The sequence below is a fragment of the Camelus bactrianus genome, chromosome 1, assembly GCF_048773025.1.
Source record: "Camelus bactrianus isolate YW-2024 breed Bactrian camel chromosome 1, ASM4877302v1, whole genome shotgun sequence".
In the NCBI taxonomy this organism is placed as follows: Eukaryota; Metazoa; Chordata; class Mammalia; order Artiodactyla; family Camelidae; genus Camelus; species Camelus bactrianus.
In genome coordinates this window covers 9,305,824-9,330,992 of record NC_133539.1, presented here as the reverse complement: position 1 = coordinate 9,330,992, position 25,169 = coordinate 9,305,824, and the positions used below count along the sequence as shown (strand labels likewise).

Here is a 25,169-nt window from a genome sequence, read left to right as displayed (position 1 = left end):
AGGGATACACACAAAGCAGCCTACCCATCCGTATCCCTGAGGCTCAGAATGTTCTGGGTCAGATCATCTCCTCCAAATGGTACCTTTAGAGAGAGTGTCCCTTGCTCCTTACACAGCAATTCTTTATTTTTTTTCCTGGCCTAACACATTTCTGTGGGTGACTCCTTGGGCATTTTGCAGAATGTGCTCTCCACTCCTGAAATTACACTCTTATGCAAGTGAATGGTGGGGACGTTATTATAGGGATGACCCAGATTCCGCTCAAACGTTTACAAACCACAGCTGGTTTCTTTAGCAATCATGAGACATGACTGGGCCACACCAGGGAGGCGCACGGCTGGGCTGAGAATCGGAACCTTAAGACACAGATTTCTACAGAACTGGCTTCTGAGGAATGGACGCAGAAGGGTTTTGCCACGATGCACGTTTGATGACATGGTTAGAAAGACGATCTGAAAATAGACTGAGATCCCGGTCTTCTCAGGGGGAAGCTTTTAAGACAGTTTTTTAAACGGTCAGCACTTTAAACTGCTCTTGTAAAATGCTAGGGTACAGCTTGATCTTCCTTCTTAGGTTGAAATAAATCTTAGGAAGATGGGAGCGTGAATTCATCTTTTTAAGAAAACCTCCTTTTAGGAAATCATCCTTTTAAGAAATGAGTCTGAGCTGCCCTGGCTCTTCCATCCCGAGGGAGGTGGTGGTGGCACTACTGTCCACTGCGGAGGTGAAATTATGCGGCACATACATGATCGGCTGCTGGGGTCTGCTGAGCCCCGGCATCTGCTCCAACCCTCCAAAAACTCAACAGTCATTGGCTGCTTCCAGGCTCTGAGACAGAGGCTCTTGTGCAGGGGGCTTACTAGGGAGTTCCGGGATCCACACCTAGGGAAGATGAGGAGAGGAGGGGGAGGGGAGGGAGGGCAGAGGCAGAGTGGAGCTACCAGGTGGTCCCAATGGAAGCCTCGCTGACCCCGTGGGCAGTTCTGAAGACAGGATGACCCTCGTTGGAGCCGAAGGGCTGGGGCTTGTTACCCCCACACTAGTCAGCTCTGGGATAGGGGCTACCTTGAGAAGAGGGGGCTTAGGGAGGTGGCTCTCCTCAGCTGAAGTAATCCCCAAAAGGGACAGCTGACAAGGGCAGCTAGGGGACAAATCCATTATTCCTGAAGGGACCTGGGGTGTTTCACTGTGTCTCTCAGCCAACCAACAACCAACCAACCAACGAACCAGACCCAAAGTCAACGAACCAACAAGACCCAGGTTCAAAGGTTTGAACCCTAAGTTAATCATCTGAAATTTCTCACAAATACGCCAGACTTTAAACTGGACACCATGAAATACTACTGATTCCACTCCAACTCATGAGCTCACCCACCGAGTTAAGGGACTTCGGAAGCACATGGCAGTGGGTGATGCAGTAAACTCAACAGTTTAAACTTCCAGTATAAACTAAAGCCCTGAATGCTGACTCAACTGTTTCACTCCCAGGAGTTTATTCTAAGGAAATCCTCATCCCTTGGGCAAAGATTCAGATGCAAATACATCCCCTCAATGTTCTTTATGCAAATAACACGCTAGAAACAAGCTAACCATCCAATCAGTGACCATCCAAGAAATATGCTGAATCCATTCAGCAGACTGGGACACCACTCACACCTCACAGGAAGGAGGTGAAAACTATTTAACAACATGAAAAGATGTTTACAACTTGCTTTTAGGAGGAAAAAGCAGGTTACAAAGCAATGTTTATTATTGTGACTCCATTTTGGTGAAAAGAAAAAATATGCGTATTAGTATTCAAGAAGATTGCAATGTTTTCCTTTTTTGTGTCTTTGGACTTCCTAGAATTTCTACAATGCACATTTATTACTTATGTAATCATAAAAAAAGCTTTTCTCTTTCCCCTCCCCCCACCATACATTCTGTCTCAATGGTCACAGAAACCACGGTCGGTTAACAGATACACTAGATAAGGCTGAAGGTTAGTTGGAGAGGAAACAGACTCCTTTTTTGTTTTTTTTTGCATAATGGTCTGATGTCAGGACCTTTAATTCTTTGCACTGTAAGTATTCATTATGCACCATTGCCAAACCTGGTGTTTTTAACTCATTATTACTTTGGAGTGCCGGCTGAAAGAATCCCATTTCTTACCTAAAAACCTCGAAAGACAGGGATTTCACCAGAGAAATATTTATTTTGCTTTTCTTTGATAAGCTCTCCTGCCACCGTCTTTATCTGGTGAGATGCCTGGCTAATCAGCCGTGTGGAGCCCGTTTCTGTGAAGTCAGGGCTGTGCCCAGGCCAGGACACGGTCGGGTGAGTGTGAGTCTGCCCTGCTCCGCAGCGCGGGTCGCTGGGCTGAGCGCCGCCTTAGAGCAGACCTCACACAGCACATTCTGCGGGCTCCAGGGTGTGGTCAGCAGGGAACATCTGATGGGTTTTTTTTTTTTTGAAAATCTCCCATCCAGGTCTTTCAAATACCATCTCAGAGCAAAACTATAGAATTCTTCCCCGTCACTGTCATTTCCCACACCTACGGCTTCCTCATCTGCATTATTTTCTGTTCTTCTTCTATACCAGAATCATATCCAGATCTTTTTCTTTCTCCCTGGGACAGTCCTGCCCTCTGCATCTCCCTTCTAACAAAACTGGAACGTTACCTAATGAACTTTTTCCTGTTGCTGTGTTAATGATGGCAACTGCTTAACATATAAGACCTCCCAGAGAATTTGTATTTAATCAGCACGTTCTGGAGATCAAAGTCTCAGCCCCAAAGGAATGCATCACTAAGGGGAAAATTCCAGGCAGCAAGTCAGTTACAAAGGAAAATTCCTTGGACAGGTGGGCTCTTCTGGGACAGGGTGTTGCCTACCTGGAGATGAGACACATATTTTCCGAGTGTCTACATTGAGCAGATTCTTGTGTGGGATGTTCGGAGTTAAGAATAGACTCCCAAGTCTCAAGAAGACCATTCATCTGTTCATCATTCAACCACCATTAATTAAGGATCCGCTAAATGCCTTCTTGAACTCCACCACTGGTTCAAGTTACGCATAACATATCCTCATAACACTGGGAACCTCTAGTTCTTAGTATTTATCACATTTTAATTGGTTTCCTCCACTGAACTAAGGGCAGACCAAGCCATGGACCCTGGAACACTTAGGACCCTCCATAAATATTTGTTGCATAAAGCACGCAGCTAAGTACCTGACTCCTTGCTGCAGATACAGAGAGGAGTAAGGCGTGACTGGTCCTTTAAAAATTCACAGTCAAATCGACCACAAAATACTTAATAAGCCATTACTAGGGGCTCAGTGCTCTACTAGGGGTTTCAAAACCCTAAGACACGGTTCCTGCCATTACAGAGGCCAAACGTTGAAGCCTGGGAGAGAAGACTGCAACTCCAGTGACAAGAAAATAACATTTTTCCTTCACAAGGCCTTGAAAATAGGGTTAGATTTTAAATGGGTGGGAAAAGGATATATCCCTGTATTTTCTCATTACTATTTGAATAGAAGGTGTTAGGAAAGTTAACATTTTCTTCTCCCACTATCATGCAGAATCAACCAAGGAGCTGCTTTCATTAAAAGACATATACACTTTATTCCTTCTGAATAAATTTCTTTGCCTGCCTGCATTTTGGCATGGCACAGGTTTAGTGCTGACATCTGTTCATCTGGTGTCCTGGATTTCTTGGGAAATCCTACTTTTGCTACTTTGACTTATTTCTAAAATACAAATGATTCGTGTAATATATGTGGCTACATTTTAAATATTTTAGTAAAAACAATATAATGAACAGATTAGACAAAATCTTCTTAGTTCCTACACCCAAATCTGAGCTTGGGGAAAAATGTATCCAGGAGTGTGGGTGGGCTGGGGGGGATGCAGGGAGCTGCTATAAAGATAATTCTGGCTGATGGAATTTTCTAAAGATAGATGCCACAAATCTCCCACCCAACGTGCCCTTGTGGAATCTAGCCACTCCCGCATCCAGATGAAGGGTGTGTATTCCCTGCCCTTGAATGTGGGAGGGCCTTTGTGAGTGTCTCTACCGACACTGTATAGTGGAGATGACACCATGTGACTTCCAAGGCGAGGTCATAAGGAGCCATGCACTTCTGCCTTGATCTCTTGAAACCCGGTCACCATACTGTCAGGAAGTCCAAGCAGGCCGGGGGGAGGCCACATGGAGAGGGGCCGGGGCGAGGCCACGTGGAGAGGGGCCGGGGCCCCTGCCCAGAGCCCTGGCCAAGCTCCCAGTGGGCTCAGCCAGCACAATTCACCAGCTATGTGAGTGTGACATCCCAAGAGTGGGCTCCCAGCCAAGCAAACCCAGCAGATGCCACACGGAGGGGAGAAGAACCATCTCTGCACACACTTAGATCCATGAGCAGAACAAGGACCGTTGCTGTTTTAAGCCACGGAGTTCTGGGTGGCTTGTGTCCCAGCAACAGTCGCTGCAACGTTTCAGAGGCAGGCCGAAGTGACTAGGCCTTGTTACTGAGGACACTTGGAAAGCAAGGAAGGACAGACCAAAGTGACTGATCGCTTTCCCACCTGGGAGAAGGGTCCTTAACAGGCGCAGAGGGGGTCAGAGGGAGGGGAGGGGAGGGGAGGGGTTGAGGCAGGATGGTGACTTTGGCTTCTTGCCATTTATATAAAGTGGCCTGCTTTCCTTCTGTCCACAGATGAGGGGTGTGCAGCAGAGTGGGAAAGAGCGTGGACTCTGGAACCAGACCGTCTGGGTTTGAATCCTGGTGGTCTCATTTCCTGGCTATGTGATCTTGGGCAAGGTCCTTAACTCCCAAGTGCTTCAGTTTCTTCGTGTGAAAAAGGAGGACAGTAATGACAGAACCTGCTTGTGACACTAATGACCTCGTGTCTCCAAAGGCCTTGGCAACAGGCGGTTCTGGGAGAGCTGCCGCTGCTGTGGTCCACATACACGTGGGCCTTGGGTAGTGAGGCAGGCAGAGGAACAGCCTCTCAGAGACACCCCTGTCCTAATCCCAGCAGCCCTGAACACGTGACCTGACATGGCAGAGGGGACTCTGCAGGTGGCACTAAGTTAAGGACCTTGAGATGGGAGATGACCCTGGATGGTCTGGGGGCAGGTCTTTATAAGAAGGAGGCAGGAGGATCAGGTTGGACCCAGACACGATGATGGAAGCAGAGACTGTGGTGATGTGAGGCTGTGGACCAAGGCAATAGCCTCTAGAACCTGGAAAAAGGCAAGGAAACATTTTTGGTTCTTGGTTTTAGCTCACTGAGACCGATTCTGGCATTCTGATCTCCAGAACTCCACAGTAAGAAAACAAATCTGTGCGGTTTCAGGCACTGAAACTGGTAATTTGTTACAGCAGCAACAGGAAACTAATGCAGATTTTAACCTTGAGGAAAGTGGCTTTATAGAACATAGAACAGACAGAAAGAAAAGAAGACAGGTTTTGGAATCAATAAAATATCTTTTTGTTTCCTCTTCTGACTTAGCCTTAGTGGGACATTTTCTCTTTAATCTTAGTTTGTGGATACTATATATAAAATAGATAAACAACAAGTCTCTACTGTACAGCACAGGGAACTATATTCAGTATCTTGTAGTAACCTATAATGAAAAAGAATATGAAAAGGAATATATGTATGTGTATGTCTGACTGAAACATTATGCTACACACCAGAAATTGACACAACATTGTAAACTGACTGTATTTCAAGAAAACAAAAATGGAGCAAAAAGGAACCTTCGTTTGTGGAGCAGCCCAAGCGCCGGCTCTGACGTGGGCACCGGCTCCAGCCCTCACTTGCTGGGGGGTGGGGGGGTCCTCTGTCAATAGGTGCTGGCCAGCAAGACCACAGTGGTTACACGTAGCCAAGTCTGTCCTGATTGGTTTGACATCTGTTCTGATCGGTTGGTGCCCACGAGGTACTAGCTGCTGTGTATTTTGAATATTACCTCTAGACTTAACACTGTGGGTTTCCTCATCTGCAAACTAGGCACATCTAAGTCAAAGGTGGTGGCATTAGCCTAGGTAAGTGGTTCTCACCACGTGATTTCCAGAGCAGTAGCTATCTCATCACCCGGGAATTTGTTAGAAGTGCAAATTTCTGCCCCACCTCCTGTCGCAGACAGAATTCTAATACGGTCCACTATCCCACCCCCCGGGGGACACGCTGGGCATAATCTCCAGGACTATGGCCAAGGTGGATTTTAGGTTATGTTACACAGTATGGTTTGTGAAGGGGAGCTTAGTTAGCCAGGGTGAGCTCCTGAAAGATACCAGTCTCTTCCCAAAGTCAGAGATTTGACCTGAGAGAGATTTCTTATTGTTGGCTTGAAGGAGGAAGGGCCAGGTGGCAAGGATGGGGGTGGCCTCTCAGAAGGAGGGTAACCCTGTAAAGAAATAGGGATCTGAATGTTTGCAGAAGCAGATTCTTCCCCAGACCTCCAGAAAGGAAGGCAGCCCTGCTGATGACTTAATTCCAGCCTTGTATGACCCGGGGCAGAGAAGCCAGCCACAGCGCACCGCGCCCGGACTACTGACGACAGACCTGTCAGCTAATAAGTGGGTGTTGTGTTAGGTCACTCAACTTGTGTTATTTCCTTATGCAGCTAAGAATATATTTACTGAATCAGAAGCTCTGTGTTTTCACAAGCCCTGCAGGTGACTGGAACGCATGCTCAAGTTTGAGCACCTCTGGTGTACATAAAAGGCCCACCCAGCACAGCTTGGCACGATGAGGTGGCATGAGTGGCAGCTGGGGCTGTTCTAACTTATATTCAAAGATCCTTCTACTCCTTGGTTGCATCTGAAAAAGTTTTAAAAAGCACAAAAGAAAAATAATCTTCCAGACTTGTCGTTTTCAGGTGTCAGATTAGACTGGCCACTGGACATTTTGCAGACACCAGACAAGGGGGTCATGCAAACTTCCCATTTCTCCTTCAACTTAAGGGTCCAGGGCAGCTGGGGCCAATACCCATTAAAGCAGTGGCAGAAGGAAAGTTCTAATGGAAGTGGGGCCAGAGAAGGTGGGAGGCTGCAAGCAGGGGCAGGCTGACCTCAGTCCCCAAACTTTAAGAGCCAGATCTGTCTCCTAGGGTTGTTGTCAGGCTGTAATGGGAGAAGCCACACCCAGGGCTCAGCACAGGGATGTTGAGTCAGAATGAACCAGTCCTGTGTTTGTTTCTCTTTTCTATCTTCTTCCTCCATTTCATCCACCTGCATCCTCCTCATTTCTTCCAGCTTTTTTTTTATTTAAAAAAAACCAAGGTTTATTCTTTTTACCTTTATAGGAAACTAATAGCTGAGAACAATATCTAATTAATACTATCTATAGTGGGCAATTTTTAGCTAAGAAGTTCTATTTTGGTTCTTAAGAAATGTTAACCATAAATATGTAATAACTGCTTTACTACAAAATTTATAAGTCACATTTTCAGCATTTTGATGAAAATTATTGAAGGTCTTCCTTTATCATCAAAGCCCAAGGATATTTATGCCATGGTATACAGGTAAGTAGATTTGAATTTTTGTGTATCATCACTTACTAAGTTACACAGAAGATTCCAGTACAAGTTAATAGACAAAACATAAGCTAGATTTAAAGTGCTGTATTTAAAAAAAAATACATACAGTTTGTATTTTGCAGTAATTAAAATGTGAAGACCTGACAGTAAAAAGAATGAAAACACATAAAGGATTATCATTCTCTAGTTGTCCTGTTTTGTTCTTTTTACTCTAAGCATGTAATCTCATTCAGAGAATGACAGTTAGCTGGTCAAATTTATGCTTAGGACATTTATCTAAACTTTACCAGAGAGGTTTCAGAGGCTACACCACCAGTCAGATATTCTAAATTCTTTGACGTTAAATAGGAACATTTCCTCAATACTACTTTTAAGTCATCTCATTTTATCTTCCTCCTTAAGAACTGCATAGGCTTGTTTTAAATAGTTTAAACATCTGTAATAAACTAGTTTGCTAAGAGAAGAGGTACTCTGGTTAATGCTTGAAATGGTGTGGCCAGGGGAAAAGCAAGCCTTATGCAATATGAATGCAATCTTTACCCACACAAATTGAACCTTTTTTTTTCCCAACAAAAAAGCTAGTCCAAAAAAAGTTCTCATTCTATAAAGATTTATCATTTCCAAATCACAGTGAAAGGAACTTGAGTAATTTACCAATTTTGTTTTCTACTATGTGCCTTAAAGACACCTCACCAAAAACCGGTATCTGACACAACAGACTGACATATGCAGAATGTGATACTGTAGTGACAGTATTGAGGTTGACTGTTACAGACATATTTAACTCTTTAAGTAGTAAATGGTTACATCCTAATTATTTATATAGAACATTGGTCCAATAACAAAAATAGAGAATAGCAGCTGGAAATTTGTCATTCAATGTTCAGAGATAAAATGGTTAACCATTCGTTCCATTATTTTCTGCAGTAAGTCCCTTTTTTCATTATCGAAATCAGTCTGATGACAATTGAATTCTGGCATTTTTCCAAGCTACTGTTTGAAGAGGATGCTGAAGGCCATCACAATACAGCACACTGCAACGTAAGTGTTCTTCCGTTCGCCAATTCTGGCGCGCTTCCAAAATATACCCAATAACCCAGTTTTATTTCTGTCCAGGAGGCTGGGTTCCAAGGATCAGATATAAGCACAGGTACATATAAGCAGCAAGATTACAGTCAACAGACTCTGAAAACTGGAAATGGCAGACATAGTGAGGCCAGCGAAGCCCCAGCCACATCACCCTTCCGGGCCCAGGGCGCTTTTTTACTTTTTTAAAATTAGTGTTAGCATTTACTTATATCTCCATCCACTTATTTTTAATCTATACATGCCTTTATATTTAAAATGGGTTTCTTATATACAATATATGGTTGGTCTTATTTCTTATAGACAGTGGTCCACTGTCATAATCTGTCTTTTAATTGGTGCATTTAGACTGTTGACATTCAAAGTGCTTACCAATTTGGTTGGATTAATATCTAATATATTTGTTATGATTTCTTTTCTCTTTTTTAAATCCCTGCCCATTTCTCCCCTCAGCTACGCCATCCTTCCTTCTATCTCTCTGGTTGGTTCCTGAGTCATCCCCCACCCCCATCTTCACTCCTGGGAGGACTCCTTCACCGTGGGCTGTCCTGAGGGTCCTGGCGGAGGGTGACGTGTGTGGATGGCCAATGATGCTTTTACCTGAGCTTAGGGCAGCCCGTTTATCTGAAGGGATGGCTGGAAGCCCCGCCCAGTTCTTTGCAGGATGCTCCACAGATGGGACCTGGAGCATGAGGAAGAGGATGCATCTTGGGAAGCAGGCTGGCACGTAAGCCTCAGAAAATACATCACCGCGTCCTCTTCTTTGAGACGTTCCCACCGTGAGCGTTGGGAAATGGCCTGTCCTTCTCTCTCTATAGCCCTTCTAAGTGCCCTTCCATTGGCTCTCAGGAGAAAACCCGGCATCGTGACCACCAGTGGCTCCTGCCACCTCTTGGTGCAGGTCCTGCCCTTGACAAAGTCCAGCTCCGGCCACTGACCAGGTCCATCGGTGCTGCTGGGCCCGTCTTCAGGTCTCAGGACCTTTACCGGGGCTGCTCTCTCTGCCTGGAGCACCCGAATCTGCTCCTGGCTGAGTCCCGCTTGAATAGCCATTTAAAACATCACTCCTCAGGGAAGTTGCCTTGGCCTCCTAGACATGGTTAAGTTCTCTATCGAGCACTCCTTTTCCTTCTTGGCACACATGACAGTTGGTAATTGTCCCAGGTTTAGGGCTGGAAAAGGACCTTGCTGTGGCCTGCTGTATTTCCACATCTAGCCCATGTCCCGGAACCAGGAAGATGGCCCAGTGGCTACCTGTGGACTGAATGCCTGAATGAATTAATGATCATGCTTTCTGTCAACTCCAAAATATTGATCTAAAAAGAGAAGTTTAGGGAAAAAAAAAGAAAAAGAAAAAGGTACCTGGTACCTTTTAAAACTCGTAAATGAGTGAGGGAAAATCTGATTTTCGGATTCCTTTCCTTAGTCACTCAACAAGTGTTTTCTGAGCATTTTCCCTGTCTGAGGAGCCGCGCTGGTCTGGGAGACAGCAGGTGAATGAGTCACAGCCCTGCTCTCAGGAAGCACAGCTCTAGGTCAGAGTAAAAGGCCGTACATGGGACTGTCCTTTAAGTCTTTGCATACAGCAGTACGAGCGAGAAAGGGGTCAGCGAGCGTCCTTGGGCGCCAGGAGGGAAGCTGCATAAGGCTGTGCCATGCAAACCTCAAGATCAAGCCCTGAAGGCCAAGGACCGATCAGAGAGATGGAGGCATTTGACACGTGACTTTATGTTGACAAAGCTTCTCCAGCCCCCTGTCAGCGGTGTGAGAGCCCCCAGACCACCCTTCCTGCGCCCTGTGCCTGCAATCGGGGGCAGGTGGACTGGCTTCTGGTTCAGCAGCCCTGGGGGCTTCTCAGTGGGACATGAACTCAACCAGGAGGCAAGAGCGAAGCAAAGCCACAAAAGCAGTCCCCCTGCACACCCCAGTCTTGTTCCACCATCACCTCAAGTTTGCTTCTTGCCCCGGTGAGGCGACTACAGCATCACACCACGGGCAGTATTACCGGTCAGCACGTGTCACCCACGCTTCCAGAACCCAACCGGAGGTCAGTGTGAACATTGGCTTGACATTCTCCAACAAAAGATTGTGCCGCTGACGTGCATGAGCGTGGGTCCCCACAGAAAGCTGATCGGAGCCGTGACTAAGAGGATCATTTTAGAAATGAGGAAGTGGATCTGGGGCTCGTTGTGGTTTCTGATGAAAACTGCTGCAATGTGGGGCCCAGGGAAAAGGACGCTGGGCAGAGAGATGTGTGTCCTCAGCTTGCTCTGTGGATAATGGGGGAGCCGAACTGGACGGGAAGGTCCCTTATGTCCTAAGAGTCTGTGAGCCGACGGCTCCTCTCAGAGTTTCTCAACATTTAACACTCATGACGTTTTGGATGAAAGAAATTTTCCTGCATGGCCCTGTCCTTTGCCTTCTAGACCGTTTTAGCGGCTCCTCCCCAAATGCCAGCGGCTCCCTGCACCCCAGCCCCTCCTTGTCTTCCATGAATTTGAAACACTCCTGGGAGGATCATAACTCTGGGATCTAAAATCAAGCAGGTTTGTTCTCACACCCTAAGAACAGCCCCAGCGTGCCAAGCACATTCACTTAATTTCTTGTTCAACAGGAAAGAATGACCTCTTTTAATACAGAGATACTTTGAAATGTGTCATTTCAAATGGGTCCAAAAGGAGATATTGTCTGAGTCTCAACTATCTGCTTGAACACAGAGAAATGTAGAGAGGTTTCAGGCAATCTTGAATAAGATGAAATCCTTCAGACAACATGCTCTTTGATCATCAGAAGAATGGTGAAAGAAAGTGATTTACAGAAATAAAATGGATAACAATTCGGTGACTCAGAAAATGCCTAGAAATCACGAGGCAAAAGTTCACTTTTTTCCACCAAAAAAAAAAAAACCCAAACTCTGCCTAATACCAGCCTCCTGCTCCAAATACCTGCCAACCAGTAGGCTGAGAACTTACTAAATTTTGCCTCTAAGAGGAAATGACGTAAAAATACTGACTCCGTGTACTTGTCACAGTTCCTTCCTTACCATTAGATTTTGTTTTATTTTAAATATAGGAACCATTTTCTTTGTTTCCAATGAAGTAGGCTTTAACTTGAAATCATTTACTGGGATAACTGAGCATTAAACTGTTGGAAAAAATCCCAATCATGCTGCTAAGATATTGTCAATATGTGTGTAACTACTATTTACTTTAGAAGCTGATGCAAAGGGGGTGCCACACACAGGAACACGGAAGAAAAATCATCGCAGCTTAAAAGTAAAACTGTTTTTGTCGTTTGAAGAAACACAGCTTTCTCATACACTAAGAAGCAAGTAAGTTGTTATAACTCTCCAGCTGAGAAAGTAGAAGTCAGAGGGCAAAGGCAACAGCCACTCTACCAGGAACTGAAGAATTGGAGGAAGAGGTTCAAAATAGCAATGGGTTTTTCCCTGAGATGTATATTTTACAAGAAATGTTCAATTCCATTTTAGATATGGAAAGAGAGTGTGTTTTTCCCACTAAAAGGGGAAACAGGAAAGGTATAAGTAGCTTGCCCCGTTACTATGTCCCATCTGGAAAATAAAAAAGATGGAGAAAATGACTAGTCATCAGTGCATGACTTACTGAAAATGACTTTCTGGATAACAGGGACGTACCTGTGTGAACGGACATTTCCCACAACCTCTATGTGGGGGTCCTTACTTTCTTTCCCGGTGGTGAGGCTTACTTTTGAAAGGCCTATGTAGTTAGCTATATGGTGGATTTTGGTGGTGGTGTTTTCTTTGGATCCCAAAGGGTCATAGGAAGGCTCCCACCAGGCTGCAGTCACACAGTCACCAAGGGGCAGTGATGTCAGGGAAGGACTAGGGCCCCCAGCACCCGGGCGTCTCAGGAGCCTGAGGGCAGATGCCGGCACTCTCCCAGCACACCTGGGAGATGGGGGCATTTCCAGTGGAGCCAAGAGAAGGGACTTCATGGGCAACCAGTTATCCCCACATTTCTCCCTTTATCATGTACCTACGTAATACCTCCTAGGAGATAGAAAATTTGGAAAAAACAGTCCCAGGAGAAAAAGTGAAAACCTGTCACGAAGAGGCCAGGAGAATGAGATAAATTAAGTACCTGGTCCACTGCTGTGGATTGAATTGTGTCCCTTACCAATTCATATTTGAAGCCCAGACTCCCAGTGCAATAGTGTTAGCAAGTGTGGCCTTTGGGAGGTGATCAGGTTCAGATGAAGCCATGACGGGGGAGCCCCCACCATGGGAGTAGGGTCCTCACAAGAAGAGGAAGACAGGCCAGAGCTCGCTCGAGTTCTCACCAGAACCTGTGCCATGATGCCCCTGATCCCAGACTTCCCGGAATCCAGAACTGTGAGAAACGAATGTCAGTTGTTGAAGCCACCCAGACAAAGGTATTTTGTTACGGCATCTCCAGCTAAGGCTCGCTATCACTCAGCTTTGGAACCAGGATTGCAAACCAAAGTCTACAGATTCTAAGCTCATGTTCTTAAGAACTGTGCCTTACTGCTTTCTGAGAAACACTGAAGTAAGCCATTCAATGTGTTTGAATTCCAGTATGCTATTTGCTTTCAAAGCTACTCATGAAATTTGGTTTGCCTGGTTAGATATGAGCTGGATGATTAAGAATTCTGAAATTAACATAGCAATAGTCAAATCAGTTCTCTTAATAAAACGACAGCTCTCTGATTTCTGCAAAAGCTCTTTGAGGTCCCCTTGAACTGGGAAAGCACAGTTTTCCAAAGGGTAAAAATGATTACAAAGGTTTAAGTCAGTATGTGCTCAGGATTTAAAATTTCCACAATATTGAAACGTTTGAAATATGAGCATAGTACATATTTTAATTGAGGTATAGTTGCTGTATAATATTATATAAGTTTCAGATGTACAATATAGTGATTCACCATTTTTAAAGGTTATACTCCAGTTATAGTTATTACAAAATCCTGACTGCATTCTGCGTGTTGTACACTTCATCCTTGTAGCTTATTTTATACCTGGTAGTTGGTACCCCTTATTCCCCTACCCCTAACCTGCCCCTTCCCCCCTCCCTCTCCCCACTGGTAGCCACTAGTTTGTTCTCTATATCTGTGAATTGAGCATTGGATTTTTTTCAACAGCTTTATCGAGATAGAACTTAAGTACCATTATAATACTTCAAAACTCTTTGTCTTTACAGTAACTTCTCTAAAAATAAATAAACAAATCTACTTACCCCCCCAAAATTTTTAAAAAATAAAGAAAAAAATCCTTGTCTTTAACTATATTGTGATAAAATTGATATTTTGTTTAACATCATGAGAAACAATGTTTTAACTGAAAAACATTATTCTTGATAATTTTAAAAGCTGTTATGAATATCTACATCTCTCAGTAAATCTACTAATATCTAGTGCAAAATGGGCCGGCAGAAGAATGTTACATTCTGTCTCGATGCCATCCAAATAAAACCTTCTAAGTTTACATTGTAAATTCAAGCAAAGGACTGTAAGAGGATAAAGCAGGTACCAAGAAATGCAGGCTTCTCCCCTCTGTGCTGATTTTGTGTGCTTGTTTCTCATTTTGGGTAGGCTTGATGAGTTTGCTAACTTGTCCTGCCAACAAATTATCTTGTGGTCAATGAGCGGGAGAGGGACTGTGAAATTTCGTTTGTCGGATGCTGGGATATGACCAAATCGTCATGTCTGAAGTTCTCCTTCATTTGCCTTCTGTTACTCATGCTCTTTACTGTCTCCATCCTGCATGATGAAATGCAGCTGGGTATCTTGGGCCAGTGACTAAGGGGCCTTGTCCGTGCATGCTTGGTTTGGGTCCTGGCGCCTCCTGACTCAGGCGGTTAGTGGCTGTCGGAGGTACCGGGCAAAAGCACAGAGTCGGCCGGCCAGAAGCCATGGTTGTGGCTGCTTGCGTTCAGAAAGGTGAAATCTGCCCCGAAGGCACTTTCATGGACAGACTATGACTTCGTATAATTATTATTTTTATTTCTTCATAGCAATGTTCACATTCTCACCTGGTGGTTTAGGTGAATTTGAAGAGGCGTCTACCCCATGACTCGCTGTGGTTGCTCAAAATCAGCATGAGTGGTGGGTGCCTAAGACCCCAAGAGGACAAATTATGAAGGTAAACATGGAACAATTTTTTTAAATTTAAGTATAGCCAGTTTACAATGTTATGTCAGTTTCTGGTGTACAGCATAGTGTTTCAGTCGTACATATACATACATATACTTCTCACATTCTTTTCCATTATAGGTTATTACAGGATATTGACTATAGCTCCCTGTGGTGTACAGTAGAAACTTGTTGTTTACCTATTTTATATATAGTAGTTAGTGTCTGCAAATCTCGAACTCCCAATTTATCCCTTCCCACCTCCTTTCCCCCTCTGGTAAATATGTTTGTTTTTTATGTCTGTGCATCTGTTTCTGTTTTGTAAGGAAGTTCATTTGTGTCCTTTTTTATTTTTTAGATTCCACACATGAGTGATATCATATGGTATTTTTCTTTCTCTTTCTGGCTTAGTTCACTTAGAATGACGATCTCCAGGTCCATCCAAACATGGAAAATTAATACTCTCTCCCGGCCAGGGTGGAGCTGGTGGCCCTCCAGTTCACGTTAAAACAGGACTGACCACACGATATCGCCTTGCTTCCAATGTACCTAAAGTTAACACCAGTGGCTAACTCCACCAGTGGGATCTATACCAGCAGCCACTAAAGGGACTGCACGGGGTGGAGGGAAATGATGGAGGGCAAGGTCAGTAGCCTCGATAGCTGACGTTCTTCTGAAATTCATTCATTCGTTCATTCATCTGTTAGTTGAATATCTCCCACAGGCACTGCCCATGCCAGGTTCTGGGGCCCGGAAATGACTCCACCATGGTTCCTTAAGGAGTGGGCAGTCCCACAGGGCAGACCTGGCCACCCAAACTGACCCCAGGAGCTACAGAATCCAGGAGGAATTCTGAGGACTGGCCCCCTGATGTCCCGTAGCCATGGTACAGCACATTAGCAGCGAGGTGGGCAAGTGAGAACAGAGGAAGCCCAACCAAGACTCCAAAGTGGCAAAGGTCCACTCTGTTACCTGGAGAACATCCCGGATGTCCATCCAAATCAGTCTCCTCGCAGAGTGAAACCCTCTCCACTGACCAGAAATATCACTTAGAGAATGAAGTCCTTGTTGCAATTCTTACTTCTACAAAAGAATCCCAGACCTGCCGTCTCCCTCCTAAGATAATGACAGAACCATTCTTGAAAAGAAGCAGAAGAACTGCAAAATAATACAAGGCTACAAAATAATTTTGCAATTTCAAAGTGGTTTCTATGACCTTTGTTACAGGCTGAACGTCATCCCCTCTCAAATGGAGATGGGACCTTCAAAGAGGTGATTAAGATTAAATAAGGCTATTAGAGTGGGCCCTCATCCCACAGGACTGTGTCCTTATAAGAAGAGGAAATTTGGACACACAAAGGGGTACTAGGGATGAACAAGACAGAGGAAGGATCACAGAGGACACAGCGAGAAAGCAGCCATCTGTAAGCAAAGGAGAGAGGCCTCAGAAGAGATCTACGCCTGCTGACACCTTGATCTTGGACTTCCAGCCTCCAGAACTATTAGAAAATGAATTTCTGTTGGTCAGGCCACTCAGTCCATGGCATTTTGTTACAGGAGCCCTAGCCTAGCAAACTAGTACAATCTCCAACTTCAGAGTATGTACCACATAAAACACACCCATCTTGAACTACCTACTGCTCTTAACTAAAAATTCTTATAGAAGGTCTCTGCAGAAGTGCAAGTTCTAATCTATAGGTCATTTTCGTGTTTTCAAGGAAATGTCCCGGAAAGAAAATGACTGGACAGGAGCATCACCACTGGAATGCACAGACTTCAGACTCGTCCAGTGGCCTGTGCGGAGCTTTGCCATAAATTCACAACCGCCATCATCCAGCACCAAGCTGTCAGTCAGTCTCACATACGCTAAACCACATAACTCTCTGATGTTGATAAAGTAAGACAGACAGGAGACTCTGTGTCAATGATTAAGCATGCCTTTTCAAAGGCCACATTCTTGGCAATCATTTGGAATGGGTTTTTTTCCCCCTAAACAAAGACCCAAGGAAAACAGTGGAAAGGCTTTCAAAGGCACCCATTACACTAAGGGCGACCAGCCGGGAGGATGTATGCATGCCAGTGGAACTATTTTTACTCCTACATTCTGAACACTGTTTCTTTTCAAACTGGCTGTGTGAAGGGTCTGCTGGCTGGCTTCTAACTGGAAAAGTCACAGAAATTTACCCTTGCAGAAAATGTCTATAACAGTTTCTTCCTTGGAAAAAATAATGACAAACCCTGAATCACATTTCCTAGGATCTTAAAATAATAATTTTGATTTGCTGGTTTATTTGAAAATTCCATGGTAATAAAATAACCAATCAAAGCTTTAACCTATTTCCATTGGCGCAATCAAGGGAAAAGGAGGTGACAAAAAGTGGCTCTGTCACTTTGGCTTGACCATTCTTTGGCTAGTCCAAAACCCACGTCTGATGATGGGTGGTTCTGGAACACAGCAAGCGTTGAAGTGTCCAGGCTGGGTTACGCGCTGGGTGAAAATTCCTTCTTCTCTCTTTATTTAAATCAATCTTGAGGAATTCTTAAACCTCTCAAATCTTCGCTCATAGAACGTCTAGCATTTCCCCGTCGGCCACTAAAATTGAAATCCTTTCTCATCCTTCTTAACTTTCTGAGCCTTGCACATTGGAGGATGAAGACAAGTGGGCTGTAATAAAAATCTCTGAAGATTAAGAATAGGTCTTGTGCGTCCCATGAGAAGACACAGATGACCAACAGTTCTAGAAATCTTTGTACTAAGAAAGAGTCCAGCCAGTGGAGAAAGGGAATTATCGGACCTTTACAAGGCTTCAGCAGAGTCTGTGTGTGCAGACAGCCGTGTGTGCTCAGAGGATGAAGTGTAGTCGAGAGGTTAGGTGAAGAGGCCAGCAGGGGAGTCCTGCCACGTGCCTGTGAGGGTTCTCCCATCCCGGGGTGTTTCCCGGTCCTGCTGGGGGTAGGTATCAATGTCATGTAGAGCCTCGAGGTCATGGACACAGAAGGGCTCTGGAGGTATCAGCATCATACGGTGACACCCTTTGGGGTTTGGCTTCTTGCTACCTCTGCAGACATTGCTCATTTATACAGTCCTGGCCTGGATGGCCTGGATTCTCACAGGGTAACCCTGATCCAGCAGCACTGGACTCACCTGTGAACAGGTGAGAAATGTAGAACTTCGGGCCCCACCTGAGCTACTGAAGGAGAGTCTTTGTTTTCACCAGATTCCCAGGTGATGCTCATGCGTGCTGTCTAAGTCTGTTCAGGTGCTAACACAGAACACTGTAGACTGGACACCATATAAACAGCAGACGTTTCTTTCTGACAGCTCTGGAGGCTGGGAAGTCCACGATCAAGGTGCTGGCAGGTCCTGTGTCTGGTGAGGGCCTGTTTCTAGGTTCATAGAGGGCTATCTTTCACTGTGTCCTCACATGGCAGGAGGGGCGGGGAGTCTTGGGGGTCTCTTTGATAAAGGCACTAATCCCATGCAAGAGGGCTCTGCCCTTTGACCTAATCACCCCAAAGGTCCCACTTCCTAATGCCACCACATGGGAGTTAGCATTGCAAAGTATGAATTTCAGGGGACACAAGCGTTCATCTGTGGGACGCAGTAAGGTTAGGGAAGCGCTGGTCGAGGGCGGAAGGGGAGGAAGATCGTGCTGATTATCACCATCTGATCGCTAAGTGGTACCGCGTGACAAGAACATTAAACCATCCTGGGTTCACTTGTGGACGGATACTTCTCCAGGGGAATCTTGCCAGATGGCCACACATGGCAAACAAGGCGAACCTGGTGTACAGGATTCTTCCAGAGGGATGTTTATCCAGGTTGCCATGGGCATCAGAGTCAACTGGACTTTCATCGATGGCTGATGAGAAGTTGAGCACTCACAGAATTATTCCATTAGATACGCCAGTAAACAACATATACATTGCATGTGTATATACAGATATCTATCACTCTCTCTCTAAATATACACCTCTCCAGCTGTAATTATTGAATGCTCTATGTCCCTATCAAGCATAACAGGGAAGAGATGACTCGCTTACTTACTGATCTTAACTGACTTACATGGCCAATAAAACAACAAACTTATTTTCCTCCATGCTTAGTTTTAGGGGTTGATTATATTTTCAACATTTGCCTCTAGAGATGTAGTTTTATGAAACTTACATGATCCAAAATTTAATCCACTTCACTTCTACGAGTTTTTCTTTCTCTTTAAGGGGTTGACAGAAGGCAGCTCATGCTGCCTTCCTCTGAAATTTCAGAGCACCTTTCTAAAACACGGCATGGCACAGGGAGCGGCAACTCTCTTGCAGACCATAAATGGCACTGCTATATAAGCAGCAACACCAGGGGCACAAAAAATGTATTAGAAACAAAAGAAAAGGACAGAGTCCTTTGTAGCAGCGACTCTGTCAAGGCCAACTGCTTTTCTGACTTGACCTAGCAGCACTGATGGGCTTTTGGGTCAATGTCTGTATCCCCCACAGAGTGGGAGTGGGGTGGAAACCCATTTGAGCTGATAGGAGGGATGGCCAACTACTGAGAGGGCTGTGGTGCTTTCACGCCATAGTACTTTTCAATTTTATCTCAAAACTTAAGATTGGAAAAAAAAAAAAAGACTCCAGGTGTCTGGAGCATTTTGCCACATGATTTACAGTACATAAAATCATGGAAAGTCACACCACTTCCTGATAGCACACAGCTCATGTTGGCCACTGAAACCCTTCTTCTGACTAATTCATTCCATGCTGTAGTTTTCCATGGCTGACTCATAACCATATCCTACTTTTCTCATTTCCTGAAATGATTCTGATGAAGGTTATTCCACATAAAAAGTGGAATGATATATAAAATCCATAAACCTAGGTACAATTTTAAAATCTTAACTCTAACTCCCAAATAAACTTTTGGTCATAAATTCGTGAGACAGACCCATGTTTCCGGGTTTCAAAAGGACATCATATATTCCAGCAGATAAGTCCATAGCACAGAACTGGGCTCACGATCAAAAGTTAGTGAATTCAATTCAGAATCAGATCTTCTTTTAATGAAACAAAGAAGCTGTAAAGCAAAAATATTTTGAGACCAAAAAGAGATCTCAGAACAAGATGACGTATCTTGAGAGGGAATTAGAAGCAGTTTAGACGTTTCTGTTCTGTAAAATGTCACCATTATGCTTTGCTTAAAAGGACACTTCAATATGTAATCACCGATTTTTTTTACACTATTACCAAAAGAAACACAGAGTACTTTGAATTGCCTTGATTTGCCTGTGTTTTAAGGAAAGTATTTATCTTTAAATTTAAAATTACCTGTGCTCTCTAAAAAAAACCCACCACCACCACCACCAACACCAACACCAAAAACTCAGACGCAATGCACAATTCAAATCTTCAATTGGAGCTGATGGGAAGAGAGTCAACAAGCCTTCCCCTTACTAATTATTTCTCTTACTCATCTTCTAGCTTTGAGACGGAGAAGTATTTTTATTTTTCTGGGTAGTACCCTGAAAAGTATGTGTTTCAATATAAAAATGTGAGATTTGTGAGGCAACTGGGGAAATTTGAACACAGAATCAATACTTGATATTAAGAAAGTACATTTATTTATTTATTTATTTATTTATTTATTTATTTATTTATTTATCTATTTATTTATCTATTTATTTATTTATTTATAAAAGGGTCCTTATCCCTCAGAGATGCACATCATTGAAATATGAAGCCCACGGGTATGTTTAAAACTACCTTGTGGTGTAAGGATGGGAAGAGGGATTCATGTGTTGATCGCTGATGAATCTGGGTGGTGAGTTGAGTACACAGGGTTCATTAGACTGTAAGTGTCTGAGAACCTCCATAAATAAAAAGTTATTTTTAAGAAGTTAAAAGGCAAAAAAAAAAAAGTAGCAAAGAATTGATAAAGGATTTAAAATAAGTTCAGCATTCCTGGTACTAATTCTAAACAGACACAGTATAAATAATTTTCGTAATTCACACAAGCTGAAAATACATCATTTAATTTTTAACCATTTTTCAAGACAAAATTTCATACTCTGACATAAAGTATACGACAGAACTCTCTTGGACATGGTTCATTTTTTGCAATTACTGCCATTGAGTCAGTAGGGAAACTATTTAGAACAATTTTCAAAATGCTGGAAAATATGTGCAAAGGAACACCTCAGCCTACTTATCAGATGAGGACCCAGTAGTGTGGAAGTTTTTGTTTCTTACTGTGTAATAGACCTGGGTCAGATCAGTCAAGTGACCTGAAAGGTCTAGAGGCCATGCTGAGGTGGGTGTTCTTACCGAACGGTTGAGGGAACATTGGGTACATTACGGTACTTGAAAGCTGTGAAGCCCACACAGAAGCCATGGATAAGGGTAATGTCCGTTCAACCGGAAACGCCATGTGGATTCCTCATGCTCACCTGGCTCATTCCAGCCACCCATTTCAGAAGCACTAACTCATAACTCCCACAATGATCCCATGAGCTGTGGAGGTGGCAACTGATATATTTTTATTTCATTGATGAAAAGATTGATGCAGATCATGTGATTCCTCAAGTCAGGGAGTGACCAAAGAGGAAAGCAGGAAATAAAACCCAACCCAGCACTTGGAAAGCCCCGCATACAGCTTTCACCATCATTGACAGTATCTTTTGTTCCAAGCCTGGGGAAGATGCTGAACTGAAAGACATATTAAGATGCATATTAGCACATAGCAGGGGATGGGATTTTAAATTTCCAGATAACTTCGAAAAAATAATAAACGTTAAAAAAAACTGTCACATTTAACACACTTAAAGGATGGAAAGACGATATCCTTTCACAGAAGAAGACGTCAATAGACTTGGCAGTCAACAGTGACACCGGTGGTGATGAGATGGATGGGAAACGACAGCTTCCACAAATCGACAGCTTACTCACTACTGGGTTTGGAGGCAGGTACCTGGCATCTGTTCTCTCTTTTCACCCTCGAACTTCTCTGTGGGAGAGGCGCTATTTCTTTTTCACAGATGAGGAACTGAGGCTATATGTCGTGCCTAATTCTCTTGGAGGTTTGACGTGGCATCAAAATCTGGAGCAAAGCGACAATGAAACTGTACCTAGCCTAACACAAATTCTTAAAATAGCGAAGAATGATCCATCATACCCCGTGGCAAACGATGCTGACAAGTTTGAGCTGTCAAGGAGGTGCCTGTGGTCCCATGTACTGCTGATGGAAAAAGCTGGATTCTCTTAAGGCTGCTGATTATTCATGAGACATTTGGCCGCTCTGTGGAAGATGTTAACCCACGCTGATGTCTTGCGCCAACAAGGTCTGCAAAACCAGCGACCTTCTGTAAGAAAGCTGGCCTTGGGCTCAGGCCCTTCCTTTCACCTTATGCACCGCACCACCTTCATCTCCAGCAAAACACAGTGCCTGTGGCACAGATGGATTGATGAGCAGGGCTGATAGAGGAATGGCTTTATCAAGAACTATCCAGAGAAGATAATATCAAGAAAAACCCTTGCATCTCTATTTAAGATTAAGACAGGGCTGCACTGTCCATTTTAGACACTGACAGCTCAAAATGGTTCAGCCTTTAACTTCTAACAATCAGAATGTTATATACCCTTTTCTATAGAAAATCTGACAATTTAAGGATTTTGAATAGCAGAGGCTTTAATCTGGTTTCCCGAGGAGCCATGGCATCTTAGGACACTGGTCCAGGAGTCAGTTTTGGTCTCTAGCCTTGGCTTTGGCAAAAACAAGTTGTGCTGCACTGGGCAGAATGTTTCACCTCCCCGGATCTGTCTCATCTGTTGCAAAATCAGTGATGAGGGAGCTCCAAAAGGATGATAGCAGGGGCAGTAAAGATCATAATCACATATAACAGAATTCAGCTTATTCAACGGAACAAACTGCAGGAAAGCAGAGGAGAGATATTAATATCTATGCTAATGGAGCACTATAAACACATTTCACCTGAATACTAAAAATAGGCTTCCCAGTAATTGCAGTAATTTTTTAAAAAGATCATAAATTACTGTCATCCTAGCTGCATGAAACTCCGATTAGAGTCGCTGGAAATTGTGAGAATGCAAAGGTGGATAAATGTAGCCTATTTATTCCAGGCATCGTTCGAAAATTCGTACAAGGTCAGGATTAGTGGGGGGAAGGGGGAGAAGGAAAACTTGCCTGAAAAATTAAGCAGTGTCAGGAAGCTGGACACAATCTGTGATTCACAGCACAGGATTCTTTCTATAAGGACTCTTATCTAACCCTGTTTGTTCTGGATAGTGGCTCGTATGCTCTTGAGTGATGGGTTCAGACAAGTTCAAGTTAATAAGCTCCATGATGAATCCTATTATGCAGGTGTTTCTATAACTTTTATAGGCAAGACAGAAGATAAAGAACTTGTTTGTAAGACGCACAAGCATCCTGCTGGTCATGGTCTAATCAGCCTAATGCTGCAGATGCCACGCTTTCAAACAGCCCCTTGTTCCTGCGGATTAAGTCAGTCCAAATACCCGGAACTGGGACCCAGAGAAGGTCTTGAGGATCTTTTGAGAATGTAGCTCACATTTGCCAGTTGCTTATGCAGGCTCTGACTGATAATAATTCTAAGTTATATTCAACCTCCACTTTGCAGTTTTTGTCTTTTCACATGTAGTAACTCATTTCAGTTTCTCCCAAGCCCTTGGGAGGACTCAGGGAAGGCATTCTCATTCTTACCTTTGCAGAAATGAGGCTCGGTGAGCTCAGATCGCTTGCCCAAGGTCATGTAGCTCATACTGGCACCACCAACACGCACGTTCATGCCCTCTGACTGTTTGTTACCCAGGATGGCTGTACCCAAATACGCCTTCTTGTAAATCCTTAAGATAGTACCAAAAAAGGCACAGGTGAGGTATACACACATGCCTGCAGATTTCTGTGGTGAGTCAGTAAATATGACTTAAAGGGAACTTTGATCAGTGAGCTCATTCACGCTTCAGGCTCTGAACTGAGATAGGGTTAAGACCATCAAAAAAATTTTCCCCCCAATTTTTAATCCAAGAAGTCAGGTTCTGGGCATTTTTGAGTACTTGAATATAAACCCTGAATCTGCCTAAACTGTTAACAGGGATGTATGATTTATGACTCTAACTAGACTGCTTTGGTTTGAAGGTGGGTCTGATCAAGGGCATAGTCTGGCACAGGTGCAAACCACCCATGAAGGGGCCACTAAGGAAGCCCCCACGCTGGAAGGCGCTGGAAGTTTCTGCAAGAAGGTTCGTTTGAACACTCCTCTGTGAATTGCTCCATATAAGGACACCAACCCAGACTTCTGTAAGAACTTGAAAAGCAGGCTCTTCCTTTACCATTTCTCCATCTCTTACTCTTAGAAGGGACGGGAAATAGAGAAGAAGAGAAACTGATGAAAAGGAACAGAAGCAGACAAGGAAGGCTCATCCTGACACTCCTCTCAAGGTTTCTGGTTTTTATGGGGCATCCCTTTGATGGAAAACATCTGCACGGAAGGAGGGTGGGTACATAGTTTTAAATAATGAAAATAAGGCTTTAGGATGGAAACCATTTATGCAATTATTTAATAATTTTAATACTTAATGTAACAATCTGAAATGTACCAGAAGAAAATTTGGTTGAAGCGACAACAAAAAACAGCGTGTCAAAAATCACAAATACTGACATGGTTTCACAAAGACCTCAGAAGAATGATACGTCTGTCTAGGGAGCATAATGAGAGCCTGGGGGAAGCTAAGTGAAGAATTAATGGAGAAATAAAGAAACAAAAAAGAGAAATGTCCAGCAAAGCCTCTCTCAATATATTTAAAAACTAATGCTGGGCTGAAATCACAATGAGCATAAATACATAGTAAACGTTCCCAATCTAGGCCATTTTCTCCAGCACCACAAAACTCTTTTTGGTATGTGATTACTTTAAAACTTTTATTTTTAGTAGAAAAAAAAAATCCTCCAAATATATTTATAAGCCCTGGTTGGACTATTTTTGCTACCGAAAATAGTTCTCTGCCTGCTTACCCTATTTAACTTTAAATACCATTCTGATGCTCTGTACGTAAACAAAAATAATTTGAAGAGTTTTATTTTCCCCCAAGAGTTAAAAATATTGTTGCTACTTCTACTTAGCTGGTTTGAATATCTGAAAGCAGAATTGTTAGAAACAGTTCTTTCTGGAAAATGTTTACCTCTTTCTGGATTATATTACATAAAAGTTAGTTACCTGAGTAATCTGTTTAGGAAAAAAAAAAAAGCTAAACATGAATTCATACACAGTGTCAACACCAATCAAACCTGAATTTTAACTCAGAAATATTCTATTGATACTGGCCTCAGCTCAGGGGACCAGAACAGTCCTACTGTTCAAAATAGCTGATGCAGGGTTGGCTCCTGCCCAACTCAATTTTCCAC

At 43.6% G+C, this 25,169-nt stretch overlaps 1 protein-coding gene and 1 pseudogene across 1 annotated transcript in view; both read right to left on the bottom strand.

Annotated features, from left to right (window-relative positions):
• The window catches only part of RCAN1 (regulator of calcineurin 1), a 90,470-nt gene that overhangs the window by 17,064 nt on the left and 48,237 nt on the right, over positions 1-25,169 (bottom strand). The gene's annotated exons all lie outside the window — the stretch shown is intronic.
• LOC141576319 (protein kish-A pseudogene) overlaps positions 6,945-25,169 on the bottom strand; it is a 31,557-nt pseudogene continuing 13,332 nt past the window's right edge.